General features: G+C 40.2%; 1 pseudogene; it reads right to left on the bottom strand.

Moving 5' to 3' along the window:
- Positions 1-2,041: 2,041 nt before the first annotated feature.
- Positions 2,042-3,058, bottom strand: LOC124987525 (glyceraldehyde-3-phosphate dehydrogenase-like; annotated as a pseudogene).
- Between the last annotated feature and the right edge of the window lie 24,419 nt (positions 3,059-27,477).

Raw genomic sequence — 27,477 nt, 5'->3', positions numbered from 1 at the left:
AAATGTTTTATTAACTTTGTTTTACTTTCTTTTTTTATTAAAAATTTTTTTTCATACAAGTAGATAGGGTAATAATATCTGTCTCATTCTACAGTCCTTTCCATCCCCAACACCCTCACTCCCCTCTTCATAATCCAGAGTTTCTTCATTTTTCCCTACCCACCCACCACTATGGATCAGCATCCACTTACCAGAGAAAACATTCGACCTTTTTGGTTTTTTGGGATTGGCTTGTTTCACTTAACATGATATTCTCTAGTTCCATCCATTTACCTGCAAATGCCATAATTTCATTCTTCTTTAAGGCTGAGCAATATTCCATTGTGTATATGTACCACCTTTTATTTATCTATTCATCTCTTGAAAGGCATCTAGGCTGGTTCCATAGTTCAGCAATTGTGAACTGAGCTGCTATGAACATTGATGTGGTTGCATTACTGTGGTATGCTGATTTTAAGTCCTTTGGGTATAAACTGAGGAGTGGGATGGCTGAGTCAAATTGTGTTTCCATTCCAAGTTTTCTGAGGAATCTCCATGCTGCTTTCCAAAGAGGTTGCACCAATCTGCAGTCCCATCAGCAACGTATGAGTGTACCCTTTTCCCCACATATTTGCCGACACTTATTATTGCTTGTATTCTTGATAATTGCCATTCGGACGGGAATGAGATGAAATCTTAGTTTTCATTTGCATTTCTCTAATTGCAGGAAATGATGAACATTTTTTCATATGTTTGTTGATCAATTGTATTTCTTCTTCTGTGAAGTGTTACCCTGTTTATTTCCTTAGCCCATTTATTGATTAGGATTTTTTTTTTTGGTGTTAAATTTTTTGAGTTCTTTATGTATCCTGGAGATTAGTGCTATATTTGAGGTTCATGTGGTAAAGATTTTTTTCCAATCTGTAGGCTCTCTCTTCACATTTTTAGTTTGAATTCATCCCATTTATTTATTCTTAATTTTACTTCTTGAGCTTTAGGAGTCTTGTTAAGGAAGTCAGGGTTTTCTTAACTTTTACCTCTTCCTTTTTCATAACTTTCTGTTCTTATTTTATCATATGGTATCTTTATAAAGTCTCTTTGAGTCTATTAATGGGCATTTAAAAACATGCTCCTCCTGAGGCATCATCTTGATTTTTTTCAGAGTTAATTTTTGTTCCATTTATTTTAGGTGTTTTCATTTCATTTTAGGTGCTTTCTCAGAGGTCTAGTGGTACTTGGTTGACAGTTCATATTAAGAATGAGGTGGTAAAAAGCTAATTAGAAGCCATGCAGACTTGGGGAAAGCTTGTTGAATAATGGACTTCACTTCTGGATCATTGTACCAGGAGGTCTGTTTGATGGACGATCCCCATGTCAGTAAGACTTTTCAGTGGTACTACAGAGAAAAGTCTTCAGATCTCCTAACTTGGTTGCAGATGTTCTAAGGAGCCAAGGAGAAATATTTTCACTTGAACGATGCTTTGTGTTCATGTTCAATTAATTTCTGTGGGTTCAGCCTGAAGCCTTTACCTGTGCTTGCATAACTTGTGCTCTTGAGTTCTGACTCTCCTTTTAATTTCTCTCAAGAGTGAATCTTGGTCTCCTGCTGCCTGAGGTACTTCCTGGCTAGTGGAGTTCTGAGTGTGGGAAAGGAGGAGGCAGATCAACAGTGGTTACATAAACTTCCAACCTTCCCTTCTTGCTCTTTTCTGCTTCGTGTCTCATTCCTGCCCACTGCTGTACTTGAGAATCTGTGGTTTTTATTGATGGTGAATTGCCTCTCTTCCCTTATATCTGCCTGTATTTCCTCTGCACTTCAGTCCCAGTGGTTCTATATCATAACAGTTGGAATTTTCCTGATGCAGATTATTGGCACCCCTGTCTGTCTCTTGGATTTAATGCACTTGATTTTTTTTTTTTTTTTTTTTTTTTTTGGGTACAGTGAACTTTATTGATGGCATGTGACAGTAGGGCTCCCTAAGCCCCTCCTTTCTTCAGGGGGTCTGGGATGGAAATTGGGAGGAGGGGAGATTCTCAGTTGAGGGACTGAGTTAGGGGCAGAGAGTCCCCAGCTGAGGGCCTCTCTCTTCCTCTGTGTTCTTGCTGGGGCAGATGGTCCAGGGGCTCTTACTCCTTGGAGGCCATGTGGACCATAAGGTCCACCACCCTGTTGCTGTAACCAAATTCATTGTCATACCAAGAAATGAGCTTGACAAAGTGGTTGTTGAGGGCAATGCCGGCCCCAGCATCGAAGGTGGAAGAGTGGGTATCACTGTGGAAGTCGCAGGAGACAACCTGGTCCTCCGTGTAGCCCAGGATGCCCTTGAGGGGCCCTCTGATGCCTGCTTCACCACCTTCTTGATGTCATTGTATTTGGCAGCTTTCTCCAGGCGACAGGTCAGATCCACCACTGACATGCTGGGGGTGGGCACACGGAAAGCCATGCCAGTGAACTTCCCATTCAGTTCAGGGATGACCTTGCCTACAGCCTTGGCAGCTCCAGTGGATGCAGGGATAATATTCTGGGCAGCCCCGCGGCCATCACACCACAGTTTCCCAGAGGGGCCAACCACAGTCTTCTGAATAGCAGTGATGGCATGGACTGTGGTCATGAGTCCTTCCACAATGCCAAAGTTGTCATGGATGACCTTGGCCAGAGGGGCTAAGCAGTTGGTGGTACAGGAGGCATTGCTGACGATCCTGAGAGAATTGTCATACTTCTCATGGTTCATGCCCATCACAAACATGGGGGCATCAGCAGAAGGGGTAGAGACGATGACCCTTTTGGCACCGCCCTTCAAATGAGCTCTGGCTTTCTCCATGGTAGTGAAGACACCAGTGGATCTTGCTTCTGGAAGATGGAGATGGACTTTCCACTGATGACAAGCTTCCCATTCCCAGCCTTGACTGTGCCATGGAATTTACCATGGGTAGAATCATACGGGAACATGTAGACCATGTAGTTGAGGTCAAGGAAGGGGTCATTGATGGCAACAATATCCACTTTGCCAGAGTTGAAAGCAGCCCTGGTGACCAGGCGCCCAATACAGTCAAATCTGTTCACTCCGACCTTCACCATTGTGTCTCACACGGCTGGCACTGCAGGAGTTGAGAAGAAGTGGCTATCTGTCGAACGGGGAGGAGCAGAGAGCCAATGCACTTGATTTTTAAGAAGAGGCTCTGTCAAGCTTTAGCAAGTTTTGCAGTGATTAACAAAACAATAGAATTGTTTCTTTTGATCACAGAAAATTCTCTTGCAAAATTTTTGATTGATTTCACGTATTATTCATAATCACTTAGAAAAACATTAGAAAATTACAGACAAGCAAACATGAAAGGAAAATCATTCATGGTTGTCATCTATTTTGATGTATATTCTTCTTGCTCAAACTACATCTATATGCTTATAAATAATGTGCATCTGTAAAAGGGATTAGGCTGCAGTTACTGGTTTGTAACATATATTTTTCCTCACTTATTAAGACGAGGTGGATATAGTATATATATAATATGTACACAAACATATATATATATATATATATATATATATATGTATGTATATATACACACTATATATATCAGAGAAAAGTAGCTATTGTCTCAGGAAAATGTCCACCCCTATTCCATTGTTATCAATTACTTATTTTAGTGCTTGGATTCTTTCCAACGTTCTGCTGTTTTAAACAACATAGCTATGAACACATTTGCACATAGTTTTATTTGTTTGGAAAAATTCTAACATTAAAGTTCTGGAGCCTTTTGATTATCTCCAACCAGAGAAGAGATAGAAGCTGTGGGAAGGGCTGTGGCGATGGTGCCCGGAAATGCCAGGCATGCCCAGGGTCTGGGTAGATGTTATCACCTGAAGGAAGAGTCAGAGTTAGCACTCGGAGTTTTGGTAAGACTGATGAACCAAATGACTCTGAAGTCTAAGAAAACAACTTGGAAGCACAATTTTTTGTCCCTAAAAAAAGGCTTCTGTGAAACCCTGATAAAGCTGGAAGTATATTCCACAGCAATAGGTCTTGCCCTTTTATCCATTTTAGTCACTGAAACAAAATAAAAAATAAAACTTAAGGTCAAAGGGACTGAAATGACTTCATTGTACTTTATACCCACTCTGAGGTCTGGAATCATCTCCATTCCTTTTACTCCATTCGCTCCAAGTAAACGTTTCCAGCTTTCCATTGTGCACTCTGGTGGTCTTTCTTACCCTCTGGTTGAGGTTATGGCACAGGGTTGAAGTGAGGAGGGAGATGTTTGCAAATCTGGAGCAACCAGTCAGCCAGGGAAGAAAATAAAATACGAAAAGCTTCGCGAGGATGAGTCATCAAGAAGATGTTAATTTCAGTGTAACCTGCTTTAGAAAGTGGAGAGCACAGACTGAAGGAGAAGGATTTCCATTCACCAACGTGCATGTCATCAGAGTTTTGGTGCCTGCGAGAGTGTAACCTGTGGTCATCTGCTGGGTTTTCCCCAAAGGCTTCTAGGTGGCTAAAGTGTTATCAGGTGATTGAGGTATTGAGGTGGGTTTTTTTTTCCCCCTCCTCGTTTATAGAACTGACCCTACTAAACCTTTGGTGAGACATGGCAATTCGGGGTCACTTACCAATGAAGTTGTGAACATGACTGAATTGTGGGAAAAGGGGATGGAATGGAAGGTAGGGAAATCACTTGCAAAAATTACCTGAGTTTAAAGGAGTGCACAGGGGTGCCTGGTGCTGAAGGAGGGGACCTGATTTCAAGAGCTCCCCCAGAGCTCTGGTTGTCACACCTAGCCTGGAATGTGATGGAGGATGAAGAGGGAGGAGAGGAAAGAGTGCCTAGGAACCCAGGCAGGATAAGGCTCCAAGTGTAGGGTGTCTGGGGTGGAACCCACTGGCGGTAGCCTGCACTGCCTGTGTAATGGCTGTGCTGTGTGGCACTTAGGTCCTGTAGCTGTGTTTGCCCCACAAGGGCCTGCAGGAGGGCCTCAGCAACCAGGTGAGAAGTTCCTTGTCATGCCTAGCCCCTCTGTCACAGCAATTTTGTGAATAGCAAAGCAAGAGGAACCCTGAGGTTACAATGCTAAGTCTAGGCCCCATGCCACAAAACCAAAACCAAAACAAAACTGAACTGTTTAGGTTATTGATGAAGATGTGTTTATTTTTTTCCTTGAATTATTCATGGAGAATAATTTCCTGATAATTTACTGAATATGTGAGAGACACTAGCTTAGTTTTTAAAAAGAAAAGAGAGATTTGTAGAGTTTTAAAAGATAAACTCCAGTAAAACCCCCACTATTAGTTCATAGGACATCATTCCCTTTTGCTTAGGGCCTCACTAAGTTGCTGAGGCTGGATTCCAACTTGAGATCCTCCTTCTTTAGCTTCCCAAGTTATTGGTATATTTTATCTGTACTTTAACACAAAATATAACATTTGGTAAATGTTTTTCAATAGTTTCTGGAAAGATGGTTTTTAACAGTTGTGTACCATTCCCTCATGCAGATATCACATAGTTTACTTAGCCACTCTTTTCTTGTAGGTTATTTGAGAAGCTTTCTGTTTATTCTTGTAAAAAAATCCTGTGAGAAGCATGTTTGTGCCCCATCTTCACAGAAAGAGAGGCCTCGTTTGTGCAGAGTTTGTCTGGGAAGCCCTAAGAAGCAGAAGGCCTCCATCAACAACAAGTGATCTAAAAATATCTAACAGTACTGTGACTACTTGGAGAGGCAAAGCATACATGAAAGATAATAGCACAAAGCAATAATAAATCCCAATATTTGAACTCATTCTGTTTATTATGACAATTTTTTTTATTGTCCTCATAGGGGCTATTTGGTTTAGGATTGCATAGTGTCTGACTTGGGCACTGCTAATATTAATCTCCCCTTAAAGAAAAGATTTTGGAAACCTATAGGGCCACTATAAGCCTATAGGGGAAAATCTGCAATACCCCAGATCTGCTCTGCGAGGGGAAGATACATGAACAACATGAAAAAACAAGGGAAGAAAATGATCCAAACAAATCTAGATTCTGTATTAATAGAATCCAATGACAGTATGTTAGAAGAAATGTCAGAAAAGGACTTCAGATTTTACATGATTAAGATGATTGGCGAAGCAAAGGATGATATAAGAGAACAAATGCAGGCAATGAATGATAATACCAATAAGCAGTTGAAAGAGCAACTGCAGGAAGCAAAAGATCATTTCAATGAAGAGATAGAGATTCTCAAAAAAAACCAAATGGAAATCCTTGAAATGAAGGAAACAATAAACCAAATATAAAACTCAATGGAAAGCATCACCAAAAGTCTAGACCACTTGGAAGACAGAACCTCAGACAATGAAGACAAAATATTTAATCTTGAAAATAAAGTTGCCCAAATGGAGAAGATGGTAAGAAATCATGAACAGAATCTCCAAGAACTATGGGACATCATGAAAAGTCCAAATTTAAGAATTATTGGGATTGAGGAAGGCACAGAGATACAAACCAAAGGAATGAACAACCTATTCAATGAAATAATATCAGAAAATTTCCCAAACCTGAAGAATGAAATGGAAAATCAAATACAAGAGGCTTACAGAACACCAAATGCACAAAATCACAACAGATCCACACCAAGGCACATTATAATGAAAATGCCTAACATTCAAAATAAAGATAGGATTTTGAAGGCCATGAGAGAAAAGCATCAGATTACATATAGGGGGAAACCAATATGGATAGCAGCAGACTTCTCAGCCCAGACTCTAAAAGCTAGAAGGGCCTGGAACAACATATTTCAAGCTCTGAAAGAACATGGTTGCCAACCAAGAATCCTATACCCAGCAAAACTAACCTTCAGATTTGATGATGAAATAAAATCCTTCCATGATAAACAAAAGTTAAAAGAATTTACAAATAGAAAGCCTGTGCTACAGAATGTTCTCAACAAAATATTCCATGAGGAGGAAATGAAAAACAACAATGTAGGTCCGCAAAGGGAGGAACTACCTTAGAGAAAAACCACTCAAAGGAGAAACCGAGCCAAGTTAAAAACCAAAAATAAGCCCAAATGACTGGGACTACATATCATATTTCATTAATAACCCTGAATGTTAATGGCCTAAACTCATCAATAAAAAGACATAGACTGGCAGAATGGATTAAAAAGAAAGACCCAACAATATGCTGCCTGCAGGAGACTCATTTCATAGAAAAAGACATCCACAGACTAAAGATGAAAGGATGGGAAAAAACCTACCACGCACATGGACTCAGTGAAAAAGCGGGGGTTTCCATCCTTATATCAGATAAAGTGGACTTCAAGCCAAAGTTAGTCAGAAGGGATAAAGAAGGACATTTCATACTGCTTAAGGGAACCATAAATCAGGAAGACATAACGATAGTAAATATTTATGCCCCAAACAATGGTGCATCCCTGTACATCAAACAAATCCTTCTCAATTTCAGGAATCAAGTAGACCACAACACAATAATTCTGGGTGACTTTAACACACTGCTGTCACCACTAGATAGATCTTTCAAACAAAAACCAACCGAAGAAACCATAGATCTCAATAACACAATCAATAACCTAGACTTAATAGACATATATAGAATATTCCATCCATCAACGAGTGGATTCACTTTCTTCTCAGCAGCACATGGAACCTTCTCGAAAATAGACCATACGTTATGTCACAAAGCAGCCCTTAGGAAATGCAAAAAAATAGAGATACTGCCTTGTGTTCTATCAGATCATAAAAAAAAGATTTGGTTCAGAATTTAATCCAGCATTGTCTATATTTTGAAGATAAAATATATTTTCTCAGAAGTTTCTGTCTCTAGCCTTCTACTTTGCAAATATCCACTTGTCCTCTCTTCACACCTCTTAATCTCTCCACAAGCAGTTCTAACATTAATTTCTAGTATCTAACATTAGAAGTGCTGTCAGCATATAACAGAAAACTTGCTATCAATAATAAATATCAAATGCTGACAGTGATTCTAGTGTTTGAATTTTAGTTAGTGTTGGTAGTTAACTAGTAACAAATACTGCTCTTAAAATCAAATAGTAGCACAACCATAGAAACGAAAAATGTACCCCATTTGTGTACAATGAATCAAAATGCAGTCTGTTAAAATAAAAAATAATTAAAAAAAAGTAAAAAAAGAAAAAATCCCAAAGGCATAGAATAAACAGCAGCACATAATGACATGTTGTACAGAATGATTCCAAGGGTTGTTAACAGGTTTGTTTTCCTTTGCAAGGGCCAAGAATTTGGACTATTGAGGATGAAGAACTTGAATTGAACTCCAAAGGACAGTTAGGTGTGGTGTGGATTTATTACCAAATAGGCCTGACTTTAGTTCCCAGTTCTGCTAATGACTACCAATGTGGACTTGGACCAGTCACTTTCCCTTGTGACCTCTAGATTTCTCATTTGTAAAACAAGAATAATAACACTACAGATGTCACAGAGGATTAAATGGGATGATGAATGAGAAAGAATTTCTAATGTTAGTTAATTATTAGAAATGGAATAATTCCAGATGAGTGCCTGCATTTTGGTAACCGTCCCTGTATGATAAAACAACGTATGACATAGAAAGAAAGTATCTTTGTCCTCCAGTATTTGAAACATCAAAGCAACAGGGAGCTTTGGGGTAGCATTAAAATATTCGAGAACTTTGAGGTTATAAACTAGGAGTGAATCCAAAGGGGAATTTAAAAAGCACATGTAAAATGCCGTATCTTATTCTCCCTTGAAAATGGTTTTACATCTAGAATATTTGCAGGTCGGTGCTCCAGGGACACTAAATGGCTTGTTGGCAAAACAACAAGAATGTCAGTCTCACAGCAGTCCTGTGTCTTTTGGGGCTGGTGAAGATATGTGCTTAAGCTTGTCCTAGGAGAATGAGTGTTCCCCTAGATAGAAGAAGGGTTGTACCTCTTGTCAAAAATCAAATTGCATGAAATTATTCACTCACTGTGCAAACAGAAACTGGAAGCATACAGAGAATGGAAAAACAATCTTTCCCTCTGAAAGTCCCGTGGAAGAGAAAATCCTTGTAGTCAGGGGGCATAGACGAAAGATTGGCTTAGACAGCATGAAGCATGGTAGGAGGTGTAAGTGGTTGGGTGGGATGGAATGTGGGGCCTATCTTTTAGTCAGGAGAGTTTTGGGGTATAGAGAGGAATTCCTGAGAGTGCGCCTGAGAGGGGTCTGAGGGATCCTTGGACTGGAGTGTAAGGTCTGACATTCTGGGGCCATGCCAGAGAAGGCCATCATTGTGCCTGAGAGTGTATGTGTGAGTGTGCGGGAGTGTATCAGTGAGTAAGGGGTATGAATTTGCTCAGTCAAAAGAAATTGCATGTTGGGGACCACTCGTAAAGGCTTCTCCAATGTTTAGCTGTGGTTCCTGTACTTTTAACTGACAACATTCTCTGATACCAGCTTTATTGCATTGGGGAGACTTTATCTGGGGCAGTTGCAAAGAACAGAGTGAAGCACGTGGAGTCTGAAATCAGCCTGCCTGTGTGGGTCTGGGCGAGTCACTTCACCTCTCTCTCCCTTAGGTTCCATGTCTCTCGAGTGTGGAGACAAGAACAGTTCCTGCCTTATAGGGTGGTTGGGAAGGTTAAATAAATGAGTGGATACATGTAAGGTGCTTAGCACTTTTCCTGGCACATAATAAGTATTAAATAAAGTTCATCTTATTAAAGTAATGAGTAAAGGCAAACTTCATGTCCTTTCTGTCACTTCAAACTATCCACTTGATGTTTTGACTAGTTAAACCACTCACATGAAAGGTCAAAATACACAACAAAGTGAAAAGTGTCTGACCACATGTAGTTCTCACATTTCTTTGAACATGTAACCACTGTCATTATACTTTGTGTAAACTTTTAGAAATATTTTACATTATGCATGTAGAAGCAAGTACAAATGTATACAAAGGATTGTGTGTGTGTGTGTGTGTGTGTGTGTGTGTGTGTGTATGTGTAGGTTCTGTACTTTTTCTTTTTAAAATTCAAAGATATGGAACTCTTCCTATATCAGTATAGAGTGAATGTTCTCACTATTTTTCTTTTACAGCTGCATAGTATTCCACTGTTTGGATGCATCATAACTTACCAGCTAATCTTCTTTGGATGGACGTTTAGGGTGCAGTTTCTTGAAAACTATCTGACATGCTGTTTCTAAAGCCCAAATATGGGGCAAATAACTTTGCATGAAACACTTCTAGAAGATGAATTCATGTACTATGGAGGAGAATGGGGGAGGGTCTTGGGTCCTCTCTATCTCCTCTGTTTGTGAGGGAAAACTGTATCCAGCGAGAACGTCTTATGGGACTCAGGTTTTATACCATAAACCTTCATTAATTCATACTGGCACCTGTTCCTATCATAGCCAATGCTACTAGAAAACAGCCCCTAAGGAATGGCTAATCCAGTCAGGTCCTTTCCCAGCAGAGTCTCCACTCGCCAATAGAGGGCTCTCTCCTTTTGGGAAAATACCAACGTCTGGGGGAAAGGCTTTCAACTTAATTCATAGGCACCAAAGTGTGGCGTTTCTCTGTAGTTGATTGGTGTGTCATTCCCCTGAATAATTGGGGGTTAGCTGACTGGTGTATTCATCTAATTTTTGGTAGTTGTGGGGAGGAAGAACACCTAGCCCTCTCTAGGGGCTTTAGGGGAAGGCCTATGATATGACCCAGATCAGGGGATTATTGTTTTTCCCTTTTTAAAGATGCGAGGCATCCTGGCTTTGCTTTGTGTTTCAAGATTAGAAATCACACATGCATATCCTGGATTATATTAGATCTTATTCCCTGGGGTATCCTTGTGAGAACTGTTACCAGGTCATCGAACCCCCCATTTACGAGCCTCTGTTTATATAACCCAGGTGACTGCTCTTGGAGGCTAAAGTCTTCACCCAGTCAGGTGAAAATTCCTTATTATTTCAGAGGGGAGGAGGCGGGGGCTGACATTAACTTAGCATCTCCTGAGGTGACTTGGTGAGGCTGGGCCACTATGTTCATTTCTCTTAACTCTGGTGGACATTCTTCTGCTCTCCCATTCCCAAACAATGCAGGTCAGGAAACCAAAGCTCAAGAAGATGTGTTCTATTGGTCAAAGTCACACAGAGAGTAACTATTGCTTTGGAACTTGTTGCACTGCTGGACTTGACTTCAGTCCAGACCATTTTCCCTCCAAACAGCTTCCTCCCTGCAGGGCATGAAGAGCTTAACCCTGGTCTGAGAAGGTCAGCCCTAGTGAGGAAGTTTCTCCTCTACTTCTGACCTCTGGCCCAGTTTGAGAAGTGATGCAAATCATTTTTCTTTTTCAGAAAAAGATAGAATGATGTCTGTGAATTTGTTTTCCTTTATTTAGGGCACACCTAGGCTAATATTGAGTGAGCTCCAAAAACATGGAAAACACCAGGGAAACTGAATGTAGAACCTGCTTTCTGGAAAAACACCTATTCTGAGCCCTGAGTCATTAGTGCAGGTGCACAGAACACCTGCATGCTGGCCTGTCTTTGTCCTCCAGAGAGGCAGAGTGGAGGGCCTCAACCTGGAGGGTATCATCCAGGTCAAAGCTGACCACTCTTTCTTATTTTGGATTAAGAAAGTAGTAGCCTAGAAGGAAGAGAAAAGGCGAGGCCAGCTGCGGAGATGCTAGTCAAATGAAACCTACAGGTAATCTTAACAATGTTCCACGTAATTTTGCACAAGCAGGGCATAGACTAATGGTAACTGACTAGATATAGCTAATTTAGATAACCATTCCTATTCTTTTAAAGCTGAGAAACACTTGTTATATGGCTTTTAAAATTCAGTCTTAATAGGCCACCTTATAGGATTTTGAGGAATTTTTCTTTTTTTTTTTTTTGGCATGGATTACCTCATTTCCATTTATAGTGTTATACACCTGTTAAACATATGCCAATAATGTTTTTTTTTTTTTTTTTTGGTTCAAATATCTCTAGAGTTGCAACAAAATAATGTGCAAGTTTCTAACTGAAAAGCAATTATTTAAGGGGATGGAGGCTAAGGAGTTACAACTGACCCATTTCTGGAACTTTAGGAACTCACATTGATGGCTTAGTTCATTGGTTCTCAATTTGAACTTGCATCAGAATCACCTGGGAAAGGTCTTAAAATTAACATACAGGCAGAAACCCAGGGATTGCAGAAACACAGAGTTCTAGGCCCACCCCAGAGTTTCTGATTCTTTAAGGTTGGGGTGGGCCCTGAACTTTTAACAAGTTTCCTAGGGGGCAGTGATTATGATGTTACTGGTCTTGGGATCATACTTTGAGAATTGCTGACTTAGTTCCTGGAAAGTTGAGAAGCTCAAGATAACAGAAATATTGTTACTTCTTCCCCACCCCCTCTTCCCTTGGCTGGGAGGAGAAAGTAGTGATTTAGAGGGCAGACTTCGGATGCAGATAGAATTGCATTTAAATTCAACATTTTTGACTATGTGATCTTGGTCAAATTTATTTAATTTCTCAGTACCTCAGTTTTCTCATCTGAAAATGGGAATAGTAGCTTCTAGTTCATAGGGTTATGAGTGGTGAGGCAATGTAAATAATTGGTTTGGCATGTATAGTATACTCCACTGACATGCAGTGTATGTACAACAAGTAAAGTTCTAAAAAGCTCTTCGTTTTAAAAGTTCTCATCTATCTTTGAAGTTGTTTATTAGGTTTACCAAAAATAGAACCACAATAAAAAGAAATACAAGACATGGTGACTTTAAATGATTGAGAGGTAGTATTTTTTTATTACAAAAAAAATTTTGCACTAATGAAGTACAGCTCTGGCATCACCAATCATTATTATTAACTGAGGTCAAATAAAATCCAAAACCACGGCACACATCAATGCTGATAGGGAAAAAATCAGAACAGAGTTTACATAGAGGCATGAATTGGTAGCCATTGAAAATGTGAAACTTAAAATCTTCCCAGCTGTGGGAATAGGCAAGGCTAAGAATTAAAATTTGGTCTTGAAACTCCCATCCCTTGCAAAATTGCCAGAGTAATGGAAAGTCCCACTCCTTCCGTTTAAGTCCTCATGTGTCTCTAGAATGCAAATTGTATTTTCTAGGACTAATAGAGTATTAATCCAATAATACTAAATCTTTCAGATTAGATTATGTGAGATTAGCTAGGTGTTACCTTGGAAAATGCACTGCCTTGCCCTGAGGGAATAGGACACAGAAGCAGCTGATTCAGAGGAAAGATCTGGAGTGTGGGGCTCAGTGGGAACTTTGGGCAACTGAGGGCACTGGGGGGCAGGAGAGAACTGCTGGTTAAGTACATAGCTTGTAGCTGTTGCTCACTCTGCCAGAGAGAATTCCAGTGAGGCTTCCTGTTCCTTGCAACCTTAGGTCGTATGCAGCTTATTCTAAGATTGTGCTCTGAAAATGGTTTGTCTTTTGCCTTAACACCAGGGACTGTGACTTTGGTGGCAGAATTTTGGAAGTTTCTGTGAGCCACATTTCTCTGTAGGCCCGTTTCCCCATTTCCAGTGTGGAGAGCCATTTGTCCCAAAAAAAGACAAAACTTGGTTGTAGTTGTTAGAGTTAAGTCTGACTTCGGGGCACGTGAGTAGAGGTGACTCAGGGAATTCTTCCCCTTCTCCATTTCTATGGATGACTGAGTCACCTGAGGCAAACATTACATAAGCCTTATCCTAATATCATGGGAAACCCTGAGACGACAGAAAGATAAGACTTACTGAAGAGCAAGCTATGACTTTGTTTCATTTTAATAGTTTGTGCTGCCTGGGAATCTTAAAACAAATCCCAGCGAACACTGTTAGTGACATTTTCTTGGTTCACCTATCAGATGGATTAGTGTAAGAGGCCTGCTTCCTACGTCAACAGCAGCACAGGGGGTTTGTCTGACCCTGCGACAGAGGCACTATGCATCACACATGGCCTTGTAAAGTAGGAGGCCCCAAGTGTCCTTTGGTAGTCTCTTCCAGGTCTGTGGGCTTTGCTGCAGGCTGTTATAACTGCTGGGTTCCTTGCTCTTTCTGCAGTTCTAGGCATCCAGGTGGCCTTCCACTCTGAATCTAAAATAAGCGAACATCCACCTGCAATGGCTTGTCACAGCACAATGTAGCCAGATGGGTTGGCTGATAGGATAAAGGCTAAGGACGGGGCTGAGTTGGGGTCCAACTGGTCTGGTTTTAGACTTCAGTCCTTCTCTGTCCTGTTTTGGCACACGGAAGGCATGAAGGGTAAGTCATCCCTGTGACCAGTACCCTTGGCCACATTGGCTCTGGGTTTGGAGAGTGAGCCAATGCTGTGACCTGTGGAGGGGACCTGATGGACAGGGAGATGGGAAAAGAGGATATACTGGGACTCTTTACAAGGCTAAGTGCTGCAAGGCTAGGTATGCATTAGGAAAATATTTTTATAAAATATGGGAATTCAAATAATACAAAATAATAAAAAAGGGGATTAGAGAAACTGAGATTTTGAGTGATCCACTTAATAGCTCCTTGTACTATTGTATTGTATTGTATTTATTTATTTTTTGAAATTGTGTAACTTTGAAGCGTACAACATGCTTTGTTACACATACACATAGTGATTACTACTGTCCAGCAAAGGAACATATCCATCATCTCACATAATCTCCTTTCTTTTTTTCTTTTGTGGTAAGAGAACCTAAAATCTATTGTCTTTGCAATTTTCCAGTTTTTAATATAATATTGGCTTTAGTCCTTATGTTGTTGTACTTCGAATCTTTAGACTTACTCATTCTATAAACTGCAATTTTATACCCTGTGTCCCACATGTCCCCATTTTCCCTGCTTCTGGTGACCACTGTTCTACTCTGTTCCTTGCATTGGATTTTGTAGTTTTTGAGCTTGCACGTATAAGTAAGATGGTGCAATATTTTTCTTTCTATGCCTGGCTTAGCATAACATCCTCTAGGGTCATCTATGTTGTTGCAAAATGCGGCATCTCCAGCACCATGGTGTTCAGATCCAAGAGTCCTGTGAGCTCTTCCTAGAAGGAACTTCCCCAAACCCAGGTCTGTCAGAGAAGCCTGTGGTGAACCTGAAAGGACCCTGGACTATGGGTTGAAGGTTAGAGTTGGCAGCCTACGAGGTGTTTTGGTAACTTTAAGACTCTAAATTATTCCAGGCCTATAAGATGAACCTTGCTAAGCAGGTAATTCTAAAAATGACTTTACTTACAGCTACCACCGTTCTTTGGGAATGGATCTCTCTGGTGCCTGGAGTTACAGCAGAAATGAATGTGCGGGCTCTCTTAGGTGAATCTTCTAAAGAGAATGAAGGCAGTTTGGTTGAAGTCTTCTGGCACTGTACTGGATGGACCCTTCGGTACTGAGCAGGGTCAGACAGAATGTTATTGTGCCTGATTAATTCTCCTACCTGAAGGAATCTTCTTCATTTAAAGCAAAAAAGTTCATGGTTTGTCAGAAGAGACATGTTCTACAAATTTTGCAGAAAGAAAAGGTCACTGAAACGGTTTTCTATGTGCTTATTAGAGTCAAAATTTTGCTGGTGAAATAAGTTGAATTCATGAGGATTGGGGAAAATTTTCAATAGAAGTGTTTTTATTTTTAAACGAGAAGAAGGGGGTCGTGCCAAACCCAAATGCTATCCTTGCCTGCTACGTTATCCTCCCCAGAGATGGCCTACCTCATTAATCTCTCTTTCCCTCTTATTATTATTATAAGCATTACTCCTCACAGAATCACTATGATTGACTATTTTACAGATAAAGCTTAGGAAGTATCTTGTTCAAGGTGTCCTTGCAAAGAAGCATTAGAAGATTCCTTGGCACTACCCTAAGCCCCCTTTAGCATTCCTTTGGTTTCGACTTCTACTCCCTTCCACTTTCTCTGGCTCTCACCAGTGTGAACCTAAAGCAAACCTCTTGCTGGCTGATATGATCCTCCCAGACTTCTGTTTTCATGTTGTGCCTGCCCCCTGTTCCTGCAGGAGAAAAGCAACTTCTCTCCAACTGTTTTGTGACCTTCCCCCTCTGGGATTTGGTTTCCCCATCTGGAAAAAGGGGGCAATAGCCAGGTATCATCTTGCCCTTTGCCCCATGTCTTTCACCTCAGGATGTTTAATGGTAGACCCTTGATCTATTTTAGTTTCCATCTTACTTGCTGTTGTCCCTAGAAACAGACATCTTGGACTGGGGATATAGCTCAATTGGTAGAGTGCTTGCCCCGTAAGCACAAGGCCTTGGGTTCAAATCCCCAACACCGCAAAAAAAAAAAAAAAAAGAAAAAGAAAAGAAACAGACATCTTTTAAAGAATGAGTGACCAGTAGATACTTTATAAAACCTAGTCTACCTGGTCAGACACTTGAGCCTCTTCACATTTTGGCCTCCATGTGCCAATGTACATCCTCACTCTACACAGCTCCTGATCCCAGAACCGCGCTGCTCCTCTCTCCCACCACGTGCTGCAGATTGGGCCCAGGGTCTTGCACACATTGAGCATGAACTCTACCGCTGAGCTCCAGCCGCAGCCCCACCTGGGTGCTTTTGATGCAGTTGGTTCTGAGGCCTCTCCCTTCTTCCTGCTCCACCCCTCACCTTCCTGTGTCTTCCAGGCTTACCTCCATGTCATTCATCTATGCCTTCCATGCCACCATAGCCAGGGCTGACTGGAATAATACCTGCTCTGCACACCTGGGGGATCATAGTAAGCATCAGAAGATGATTTTCATGATGGAAGTGCTTTGAAAGGAAAGATTGGCTACATTCACTTGGGCTATTATGATGATGATTATCACTCCTGGATGGTCTTCCGATGACTAAAAATATCTACCCAGTCTGGACCTTCTTGGCATATTCTTATCTCTCTTGGACTTCCCTACACTGGCTGAGAACCTGACAGTTTAAGCCACTGAAGAACTTGCTGGTGGATAGCACTGTTGGGGGTGGAGAATGCCTGGGTAATGAATTACCTTCTTTAGGGCCCCAACGGGAAATCTGGTACCCTGGAAAGTGTTAATTTACTTCACTTGAGTGAATGCTGTAGCCCCAGCGAGCATTTCATTTGCCCAGGCAGCCCATTGTGATGATGACATTAAATAATCATTATCATTACGTGGAAATCCTGTCACCTTGGGGATTCAAAAAGCGCCTCTCAAGTCACATGCACATCAGCGACCCAAATGAGCAGGATGCTCATCTAGAAGAAAGTATTTGTGAGGAAAACATTTGTTTGTAATTGTCAGCATTTGGCAAAGGCAGGGAATGAAAGAATGAAATGAACCACAGCTTTGGATTCCTTCCAGTGTTTTTTCCAATCCCAAATCGCCAGAGACGAGGGAGGGAAGCCTTCCTGTTGTGGACTGTGGGCTCGAGGCAGGAGAGCAGGAGCCTTCAACTCTCTCCCCCTCCATCCAGGAAGTCATTTCAAAGGGAGCTGTCTCCAGGGAAAAGCAAGAGCCCATTGGCCAATATTTATTTATAGCTTTATACCCTGTAAACTTGTCTTCTTTTTAAAAATTAAGAACAAAAAAGGATTTTGGTTCTTGTTTGCTTGGACCACCTCCAGGCAGTCATATCTGTTTTCTTTATTTCTCTGCTGGTTGCTCAATATCTTTGGTCTTGATTGAATTGGTTTCATTCCTAGGCCCTCCCTTATTATTAATGTTCTTATTATTGGTTAGTTCTTCTATGTTTTCAGTGTCCTTGACAATCTTTTATATTAGTTGTTCTTTACAATAGCTCTATGAGGTGGATCAGCCTTACTCAATACTTATCCAACAATATGTCCAACATTTTGTTGGTTTTTGTTAGGATTTAATGCAAACCCCCCCCCCTTTTTTTTTCTGATAGTCGCCCTTCTGCAGGGAACTACTTCTTGCTCTTCCTTGCAGGGCTATAAGAGCCAAGGGCTCATATCATCTGCTTTCAATTCGTGTTTGGTTTCTTCTTCTCCTTCCTGGCATTCTCACCCTCCTCAAAGTTATTGTTGCTTCTCCTGTTCATGTAATTGGTCCTCAACTAATCTAAGGCAGGTGTAAGCAGAAGGCTTCGTTTTTGCTTTCTTGGCATTCGGGTGCATCTGTAAGTGGCCACAGGCTGTCAGTTCTTCAGCACATGGTTTGTTACTGAAGAGGCAGTCACTGCTAACATTTTGTGGTTGTTGTTGCTCTGACTGGGTGTACATTGACTCTGTGGTGAACCACGGGAATGTCAGGCTGGGAGATGGTGCTACAACAGGAAAGGGCACCAATCCTGATCCACCAAGAAGTATCCAAGTCTTCTGAAACTCAATGTCATTGCCACCTCCTCTATCAGCAGCTCTTCTGCCACAGTCCCAACCCCTCAGTCTTTCTTTACCATAACCATTAAAAACATTTTATTATGTTTGCATCTATGCATGTTTTCCTAGACATGATGAATGCCTAGGAACTTAAAGTAAACAGGATCCCCTGATATCATTTTAAACTTTGAATTCTTGATGTAACTATTTTCCTTCTTCTGCCTCCCATTTTATCTTTAAGTTTCTCCATTAAACTTACATCTATTGTAATTATCATTGACTTGTTTTTCTCATTCACTTGATTCTGAATTTCTTGAGGGCATATTCTGTATCTTATGCTTCATTCACCAAGTACTGTGCAAGGCACTAGGGATACCTTTTGGGGTGCAGTGGAGTGGAGTGAGTGGATGGTCAATAAATGTTTGAAGAGTGGGTTTATTAATGTTGAATTTTCTTTTAAATAAATGAGAAAATGCTTTTACAAATTATAAAATGTTTTACAAATCAATAAATATAAATTCAACCTTTTTACTATAATTTCATTACTTTGTCTATATATCAATAAAGGATTGTCCTTATCCTGAGTTCCTCTGTGCACTGCATACAAAGCGCAGACTCTATGATCTGGATCCATGTTCCCACTGAACTTCAGATAGACCTGTTTAGTATCAGCCAGTTCTTCTTCAGGACCTTGAGATTGTAGATGGAATGAGGGAGAGAGAGAGAGAGAGAGAGAGAGAGAGAGAGAGAGAGAGAGAGAGAGAGAGAGAGAGAGAATGAGAATATATATCTTATTTTTCCCTTCTTTGAAGCTGTAAGTTCCATGGGGCAGGGTTGGTGAAGGGAGCTCTGGAGTCCTGAACCACTTTCAAACTACTAACTACAGAACTGGTCTGGCAACTCGTTCCATTAGCATAAATCTGGTACATAGCTTTCCTTAACCATCTACATCCAGAATCCAATGTTACTTAGGACATATTCCAAAAATACCCACTGAGGCATCAGAGACTTTTAAAAATTATTATTATTTTTTCAATAGGTTGATAGCAAGCTATCAACACTGAAGAGGGCCCATCCTATAATGCCTTTGTTAAAGCATCAAAACAAAAGATGAATGCAAAGAAAAGGAGGGTTCAGAAAGAAGCTAAAGAAGTGAAAATGAACAGGAAGGGGTTGGGGTTTAATGAAGGAGTGGATAACTTGGAAGCACTCATTCAGGGTAGACAGAAGGATTGGCAAAAGGAAATGGGCAATTTTCTGGCTCAGATGGAAGCAAAATTCTGCAAACCTTCCAAAGGAGAAGGAAAAAGATCAATTCTCAAGAAAGAAAAATATGGAAAATTTCTCTTCAAAGGTCTTTAGGCTTTAATCAGTGCCATTGTAGGCAAGATGTAGTCAAGACTTAAAGGCAAAAGTTAACCTAACTCTTGAGACAAGTTGTCTTCCCAGCCTAAATTATTCAGACTGACTAAACCAAGCAGAATTTCTCAACCTGTTCTTAATATTTCCTAGAAATTACCTGGTACTGTGTGAAGTCCTCACCTGAAGGACTGTGGTAGTGATAGGTGGGAGGGTGGTGTACTTCTGATGGTACTTGCTTCTGTGGCTCTTCATCCAGGAAGCTTTATTTAGAATGTGGTTCTAGGGCTGGGGGCATGGGTCAGTGGCACAGCACTTGCTTAGCTTGGTTAATCCACAGCTCTGAAAAAAAAATGTGGGTCTTTCTGTAGTGCTCTTAGTGATATGCCTGTCTATTAGAACTAGTTAGAACACTCTGGGAACACCTGCTGAATAGCTGTCTTCCAAATAATTGCCAGTTTGCTTTTGGTCTTGATATTAAATATTAAGACTTTTCTGTTTTACTCAGGCAGGTTTGGTACTGTTATCCTTGAGGTATAGAAGAAACAAGTGCTAAGATTACTTCATATGTTTTTGGAAGATTTGTACATGATTAAATAAATAAAAATTATTAAGTTCTGGTGTCTTTTTAAGTGATCCTATCAATCATTTAAAATGTGATCTAGAAAAAATATGAATGGTGTTCTGGATAAAGACGAAGACAAAAAAAAAACCCTAGTTAGCATTACAATAGACAGTCTAGTTTCAGTAGCATAAAGAGTTGTATGTTGTAGTCCTGTCTGATTGCTGCTAGGTGTCCTCAGGCAGGTCACCGAGCTGATTTGAACTTTTTCCCTCATCTCAAAGAGTGAGATCTGAAATTGTCAAAATCCATATATTAAATATATCCAGTTTTTTTTGGTAAAAAAAAAATTGCACTGACTTGAGGACACACGTACACACACACACACACACACACACACACATAAAAATGAAAGAATTGGGCTAAACAACCTCTTATAGATACCTTCTGACTCTTTGAAAGACAAGCCATATGGATCCAATGGTTTGTTACAAGGTAGTCAGTGGACTGATTTGTGAAAACAGTACACATTTTCATTTATATTTCTATGAGTTGGTGGTATATGTTTATTAGAATATATAAATTTCTTAAAAGAACTGATCAATTTAAAATCTCTGATTTGTAGACTCAATTTATATTCAATATACCATATGCATAAAACAAGCCTTCTGTTGCTATTGAACATTATATATAATAATTTATCTAAAGAAAGCACATAACACAATTTTCAGTTTGTAATTACAAACAAGTTTAAAAATACTCATTTAATTGTATTAAAAATTTGCTTGGTGCAAAATAATTTGTTTAGACAATGTACTACCAAAAGAAAATGTCCCAAAACTTATATTGTGTTCTCCAGTAATTCATTCTTTTAAAAAAATTTTTTAGATGTTGATAGACCTTTATTTTATTTATATGTGGTGCTAAGAATCGAACCTAGTGCCTCACACATGCTAGGCAACTGCTCTACCACTGAGCTACAACCCCAACCCCACCAGTAATTCATTTTTTTTTTTTTTTTGGGTGCTGGGGATTGAACCCAGGGCCTTGTGCTTACAAAGCAAGCACTCTACCAACTGAGCTATCTCCCCAGCCCCAGTAATTCATTCTTAAAGTAAATCTCTGCACTATATATTTCTAATTTGTATTCTTGAAAATAAAGATTTAGGTGAAACACTAAAAAGAAATACATAGAAATATAATTAAAAATAAGTTCTATTTATGAGTCTGTCATATTTCAGATATTTGATAAATCCTGAGTAAATAAATGAATGAATTTAGCTTCTTTAATCAAAGGTCCAAAAATTTAACATTTGTAGGTAAAAAAGACTCAGAAGTACCTTTACTGGCTTTTACCCATGGTACCCAAGGATCAATCATCAATCAATCAACCACAGGGGAAGGATTCTGAATTTGGAAAATTCATTTACTAGAAGCATTTTTTTTTTTTAGAAGCTTTGTTTGATAAAAGCTTTGTTCTGTTATCAATATTCCCTCAACTCTTTCAGTAGCACTAGGACACTTGTTTTTTTTTTTAATTTTTTTAATTCTTCTTTTCTTTCTTTCTTTTTTTCGTTTTCTTTCTGGTACTAGGGATGAATCCCAGGGGTATTCTACCACTCAGCTACATCCTCAGCATTTTTTTCTCTCCTTCGGTACTGGGGATTGAACTCAGAGGTGCTTTACCACTGAGCTACATATTCCCAGTCCTTTTTATTTTTCATTTTGAGACAGGGTCTCCTTAAGTTGCTTAGGGTCTTGCTAAGTTGCTGAGGCTGGCCTCCAACTTGCCATCCTCCTGCCTCAGCTCCTGGGTTTCTGGGATTACAGGTGGTTGCCACTGAGCCCAGCTAACAAACTCTTTTTGGAAAATAAATGCATTGTAGGTAGAAAGTGAACCGGACAGCCAGAATGTAAGTCCTACTCCCTTTTGGGTAGAAAGAAATCACAAATCAACCCTTTGGTTCATTTCAGAAAATGGATTTATAAAAGAATGACAGCATTTCCAAGGTTAGGTATGGACACACTAGATTGATTGCTGGAGGAAAAGAAAAATCAGTTTCCTTGAGTTTACTTGGGTTAAATGAAGTTGCCAGGAGGCTGCACTACAGGATTTTGACTTTTCATGAGTTATTCCTTTTACTGGTCACTATTAGAACTTGTTAACTTTTAGATCTGGTTATTCTCTTAAGTGGGTGGCTTGAAGACCACAGAGCTGCTTTCCTTCCTTACTGCCTACTTTCCTGTTCCTCATTTTTACCATTGATTCTGGTTTCTTTTCTTCATGTGCCAATCTCTTTGTTTGGCAGGAACTGGCCATCAGGTTTTTCATCTGTTTAGTTCTCTGGGTCCTGAAGATTTAGCTAATTGGGAATTGAATGGAGGAAAGAGTCAAGCAGGGGAATTTGTGCGTGAAATGGGTTTCTTGTTCCTCTGAGGATTTGTTGTAAGCAGATATAAAGTGTCTTTCTTACTCAAACTACCTCGAAGCATTTTCACAAATCAATTAGCTACTGGCAGGGCACAGAGAGCAGAGGCTGAATAAGGCGTGTGGTGACAGCCAGAGACCCTAGCTTCTCTCTCTCTCTCTCTCCCAGGCATGCTGTCCTTGATCATTAGATAACCACAGTGACACTTCACCCCCTGGCAACTGTTCCCATTACAATCAGAACTTGAGAGCAAGGGTGGGGCTCTGAGGGTCTCGCTCCACTCCACTAATAAACAAACACCCACAAGGAGAGACTGGGCAGAAGGGAGGCTGGATGTTCCTTCCACATGCATCACCAAGAAAAGGAAACAAAAAGAAATCAATCTTTTATTTGCTCACTTTGACACCAGAACACTTATGTATTCTCTAGAAGTTTCTGTCATTGACTAAAGCGGAAGCTGAGTGTTTCTCCCAGTTCATTAGACCAGACCAACTAAACTCTGCAAGATTCTTAATTCTGAGAGGATGAGGCTCTTGACAAGAGCCCTTCTGAGCTTACAAAGTAGGTGTGACATGCTGCCTGCCAGCTACTTAGCAGGCGAAGCCTCCAGCATATGCCTCAGGGGCCTGGGAGGTACAGATTGAGGGTGGAATCAGAACACCTAAAAATATGTCCAACTGAGCTGTCAGATAAATTCTCGTCAGTCACTCTACAGGAACAAATGGAGGTTCTGAAATACCTACAATCATTTTAGGAGCACTCTTTGAACACTGAGTCTCCAGCCTGTCAATATTAGGGCCAGAGGGAGGATGGGAGGACAGGGGTGATCCTTGCAGCAGGTTCAGGAGGGTAAAACTGAGTCTCAACCTTTAGAAGATTTGGAGCCTTTCAGACTAGTCGGCTGAGAGACTGGAAAGAAAGCTGCTTCTTATATAATAAGGAGAATGAGAGCTCTTATCTCATTCTTGGGAACAAGCTGGGGGGTAGGTGGCAACTATTTTGGTCTCTGATTTCACAGTTGTTAGAGCTGAGGTACGGAGAAGGGAATGGTCTGTCTTAGCCCACTTAGCCAGATGTGCTTGTGAAGAGAGTTCCTCTGAAGACCCTCAGCAGCTTCTGCAGCAATGTCCCCTCCTCCAACAAAGCCATTTACAATTTGTACTCTGACCCCTTTGCTGCCTCATGGAGACTGGGAATTTGCAGTGTCATCAAGGTTACCTGGTAGTCTCGGAGTCCCAAAACCTGACCTTGAATTGTGGCTTATCTGGGTCTTGGGCAAGTTACTTAATATCTCTCTGTAGCCTCAATTTGCTTCTCTTTAAAATGAGGATGATAATAGCTATAGCACAGGTTGTTATGAGAATTACAAGTACTGGAAAGCATTGAACACAGTGCCACACATAACTCAGTAAATGTTAATTGAATCTGAATTTAAGGGAGAAATAAAACAAGCCCAGATTTCATTCTTTAACTTCCTTTAATCTTAGGCAAGAACAGTGTGTTAGTCAGCTTTTCCTCACTGTAACAAATACCTGAGATAAATCAGCTTTTAAGGAGGAAAGGTTTATTTTGGCTCATGATTTCAGAGGTGTCAATCTATGGTCACTTGGTCCTGCTGCTTTGGGCCTGTGGTAGCCCAGTGCATCATGGTGGGTAGAAGCTGTGGAGAAGGAGGCCTTCTCATCTCATGGTGGCCAGGAAGCAAAGAGAGGGAGAGACAAGGAAGAGGTGGATCTGTGTTCTAATGTCCCAGTCAGGGTCATGACCCCAGTACTCTTCTTTCCTTCTATTAAGCCCCACCTCTTAAAGGTTCTATTTGGGGAACATTCAAGATCCAAACTATAGCAAGCAGGCTTCATCTTATGGACTGCTCACAGATTTCCCTATACCTGTGATTCTTGAAGTGTAATTTCTGGACACCAGCTTCAGAAGCACCTGGGAACCTGTGAGAAATGCAAATCATTTGGTCCTAGACTTATTGAATCTGAGACTCTTGGTGGGTAAGAACAACAATTTTTCAACAAGTCCTCCAGGTAATTCTGATCCCACACTCAAGTTGGACAATCCTTGGCCACATTAACTTCATAATGGCAGGAACAAAACACCTTTGGTGACACACTGTTGCAATATGGCTGCTCTATCTTCCACTTGGACATTGGGGATTAGGTGTATAATGGTGGTACCTCTATCTCTGTCCTGTCTTTGAGCATTTGTTGAGAGAAGAAAAAAGGGAATTTGCTCAAGTTGACCATCCTCTGAACTTTTAAGACATCCTGCTTTTTCTCCTGCACAATTGGCAAAAGCACAGCATGGATCTGCATGAGCCTGCGACTGACAGAAGAAACTGTCGAACACAGCCCCAAAGAACTATAGTCCTTGTAGTGTTGGAGTGTGCAGAGATGGAATACATCTTGCAATAAAACACTGAGGAGGGTATCGAGCTCAGACCTAGAAACTCCAGGAGAAGGTGTTACATTACTAGATAGTCAGAAGGATGATTACAGTGTTGATGAGTGTTGAAATGGTTTTGAAACTACCTTGAAAGTTGAATATGTGATGTAAAGTTTGGATCTTGTGAAATTAAAGAGAATATCAACTTTTCATATTTCCTGTGGGGTCAGAGTTTGTGTCACATGACTAACCCCTCATTTACACAGGTGGCTTCTTCACTTTGCCTTCTGGAGAGCCTCTTAGCAAGAATCACTACTATTTGATTTGCTGTTCTCACTGTGCCCACCTCCACCTCCCTTTTTTCACAGTGAAACATTGGTTTAATTGCATGAGCAGCAACTGACAGCAAAGAATATTTAAGCCCAAAGACTTCTGATCACTCTGGAATTCAACATTCTTATTTTACTGATGATCAAATATGAGGTCCAGAGATAGAATCTCCTGACTCCAATAGTTTAAACTATTCTCTAATGAATGGGTCTCCAAACCCATTTGAGTCTAGTAATCATGGTATGTGTCAAGGAAAATGGGAGTCATAGATTATTTTTCCAACACAATATCTGTTAAAAAAGGCCAATCTATATGTGTGTCAGTACTGGAATTTTTCACTTTTGTTAAAATAAGTTAGGATTGTGATGTTTGGGCCATTTGTAATTGTGGGAACTAGGGAATGGGTGTAAGTCAAAACCAAACAAGTCCCAGTCAAACACAATAATCCCAGCAGCTCAGGAGGCTGAGGCAGGAGGATCACAAGTTCAAGGCCAGCCTCAGCAAATTATTGAGGCCATAAGCAACTTAGAGAGACCTTGTTTCAAAATAAAAATTGAAAAGCAGGTTGGGGTTGTGGCTCAGTGGTTGGGTACCCCTGGGTTCAATCCCCGGTTCCAAACAAACAAAAGCCCCTAAAAACAAAACAAGTCCCAAATAGTCTCTAATTGATCTTTTTGATGAGGAACTAATGGTGGGCCATTAGTTTTTTAAAAAATTATTTATTGGTTTATAATAATTATGTGTAACATTAGGATTTATTTTGACATAATTAAAATGCATGGAATAATATTTGCTCTAATTCAGTCCCCAGTACTTACACTTACCTCCTCCTCTCCTTCCCTGTTTTCTTTCTTCTTCTCTACTGATCTTTCAATTTTTTTGCAAATATTTAAATTAGTGTCTTATGGATATACATAATGGTGCATTTCACTATATGTACATTGGAAAATTATTTCAGGGTCATTCCACTGTTTTTCCCTTATCCCATCCCTCCTCCCTCATTAGCTTTTAGTTGTTATCAAAGTCATGCTGTTCGTTTCAATGGGGAAAAACAAGTGGGACCTCATCCTTGACCTCATATTGTTTTTTGTTCCTAACACTTGAATTTCCAGAAAAATGCCACTATTTTCTCTGCATGATAGCTTTAAAATTGGAGCAAAATGCTCCTCTGACTTTGGCACTAGGAATATCAGGCATTTCTTAGCATTCCTTAAATTTGCTTGGTCCTCTTCATGTTGACATTCTAAAGTGTCCAGACAATAAGTCAAATGATTTCTTACATGTTCAGGGAACAGTGCATACAGCCAGTACTCAATTTTTCAGGATAATGGGAGAAAACCTTGGCTTGCATTACTTCAAACGAGACAGATTATCAGAATAAACAATTGGATGTATTTGTGTGGGTGTGTTTTAGCTTTATTTCATGTTGACTTATTTCTTACTTTCATAAGGGACTTCTCTATGGTTAAATTTTATCAAACACTAATAGTAATCGTCACAATGTACACCTATGTATTGACCATGTATTATGTGTCAAGTACTGCCTTTAATATCTTACCTATTGCTCAAAACTTTATGGAAGGGATTTTATCCCCATCTTATAGTTTTGGCAATTTTAAGTAATTATTCTCAGGTCCCAAGGAAATTAAGTGGGAGAGCCAGGATTTGAACCCAGACTATCCAATTTAATACTGCTTTTGAAGATATGATCCTTTCCCTATGTCCTCCATTTGCTAGTGGATGAAGAAGGTTGCTAGGTGGTAAGGTGAACCTAATTTATGTATTAATGACAAATCATGAGAATTTAGTAAGGAAAAAGCTTGGGCAATGTATCCTTCTGGAATAAACTAAATCAAAATGGTCACAGATGAAATTAAGAAAAGAAAGATAGAAAAGGGGTGGGAAGCTTTGGGAGGAGATAACTGAGAGGTGGATAAAATCCTGTGATGCTTGGGTTGGCCTCTGTAAGAGAGGTGTGTGGGCACCTACTTAACCTTGAGCTCCATGGGATTTGGACTGATTGACACTTCTATACTCTTGTGCCACTACCCTCTCTCTGACTATTCTTTACACAGCAGAAGAACACGTTGTAAATTGGCAAGTGTTGATGCCCAGTTTTAACACCTTTCAGTGACTTCCTGGTGCACTTAGAATAAAATC

This window comes from Sciurus carolinensis, chromosome 6 (genome assembly GCF_902686445.1).
Source record: "Sciurus carolinensis chromosome 6, mSciCar1.2, whole genome shotgun sequence".
Lineage (NCBI taxonomy): Eukaryota > Metazoa > Chordata > Mammalia > Rodentia > Sciuridae > Sciurus > Sciurus carolinensis.
Note: the sequence above shows the minus strand (reverse complement) of the source record. Positions and strands in the feature narration are given on the sequence as shown.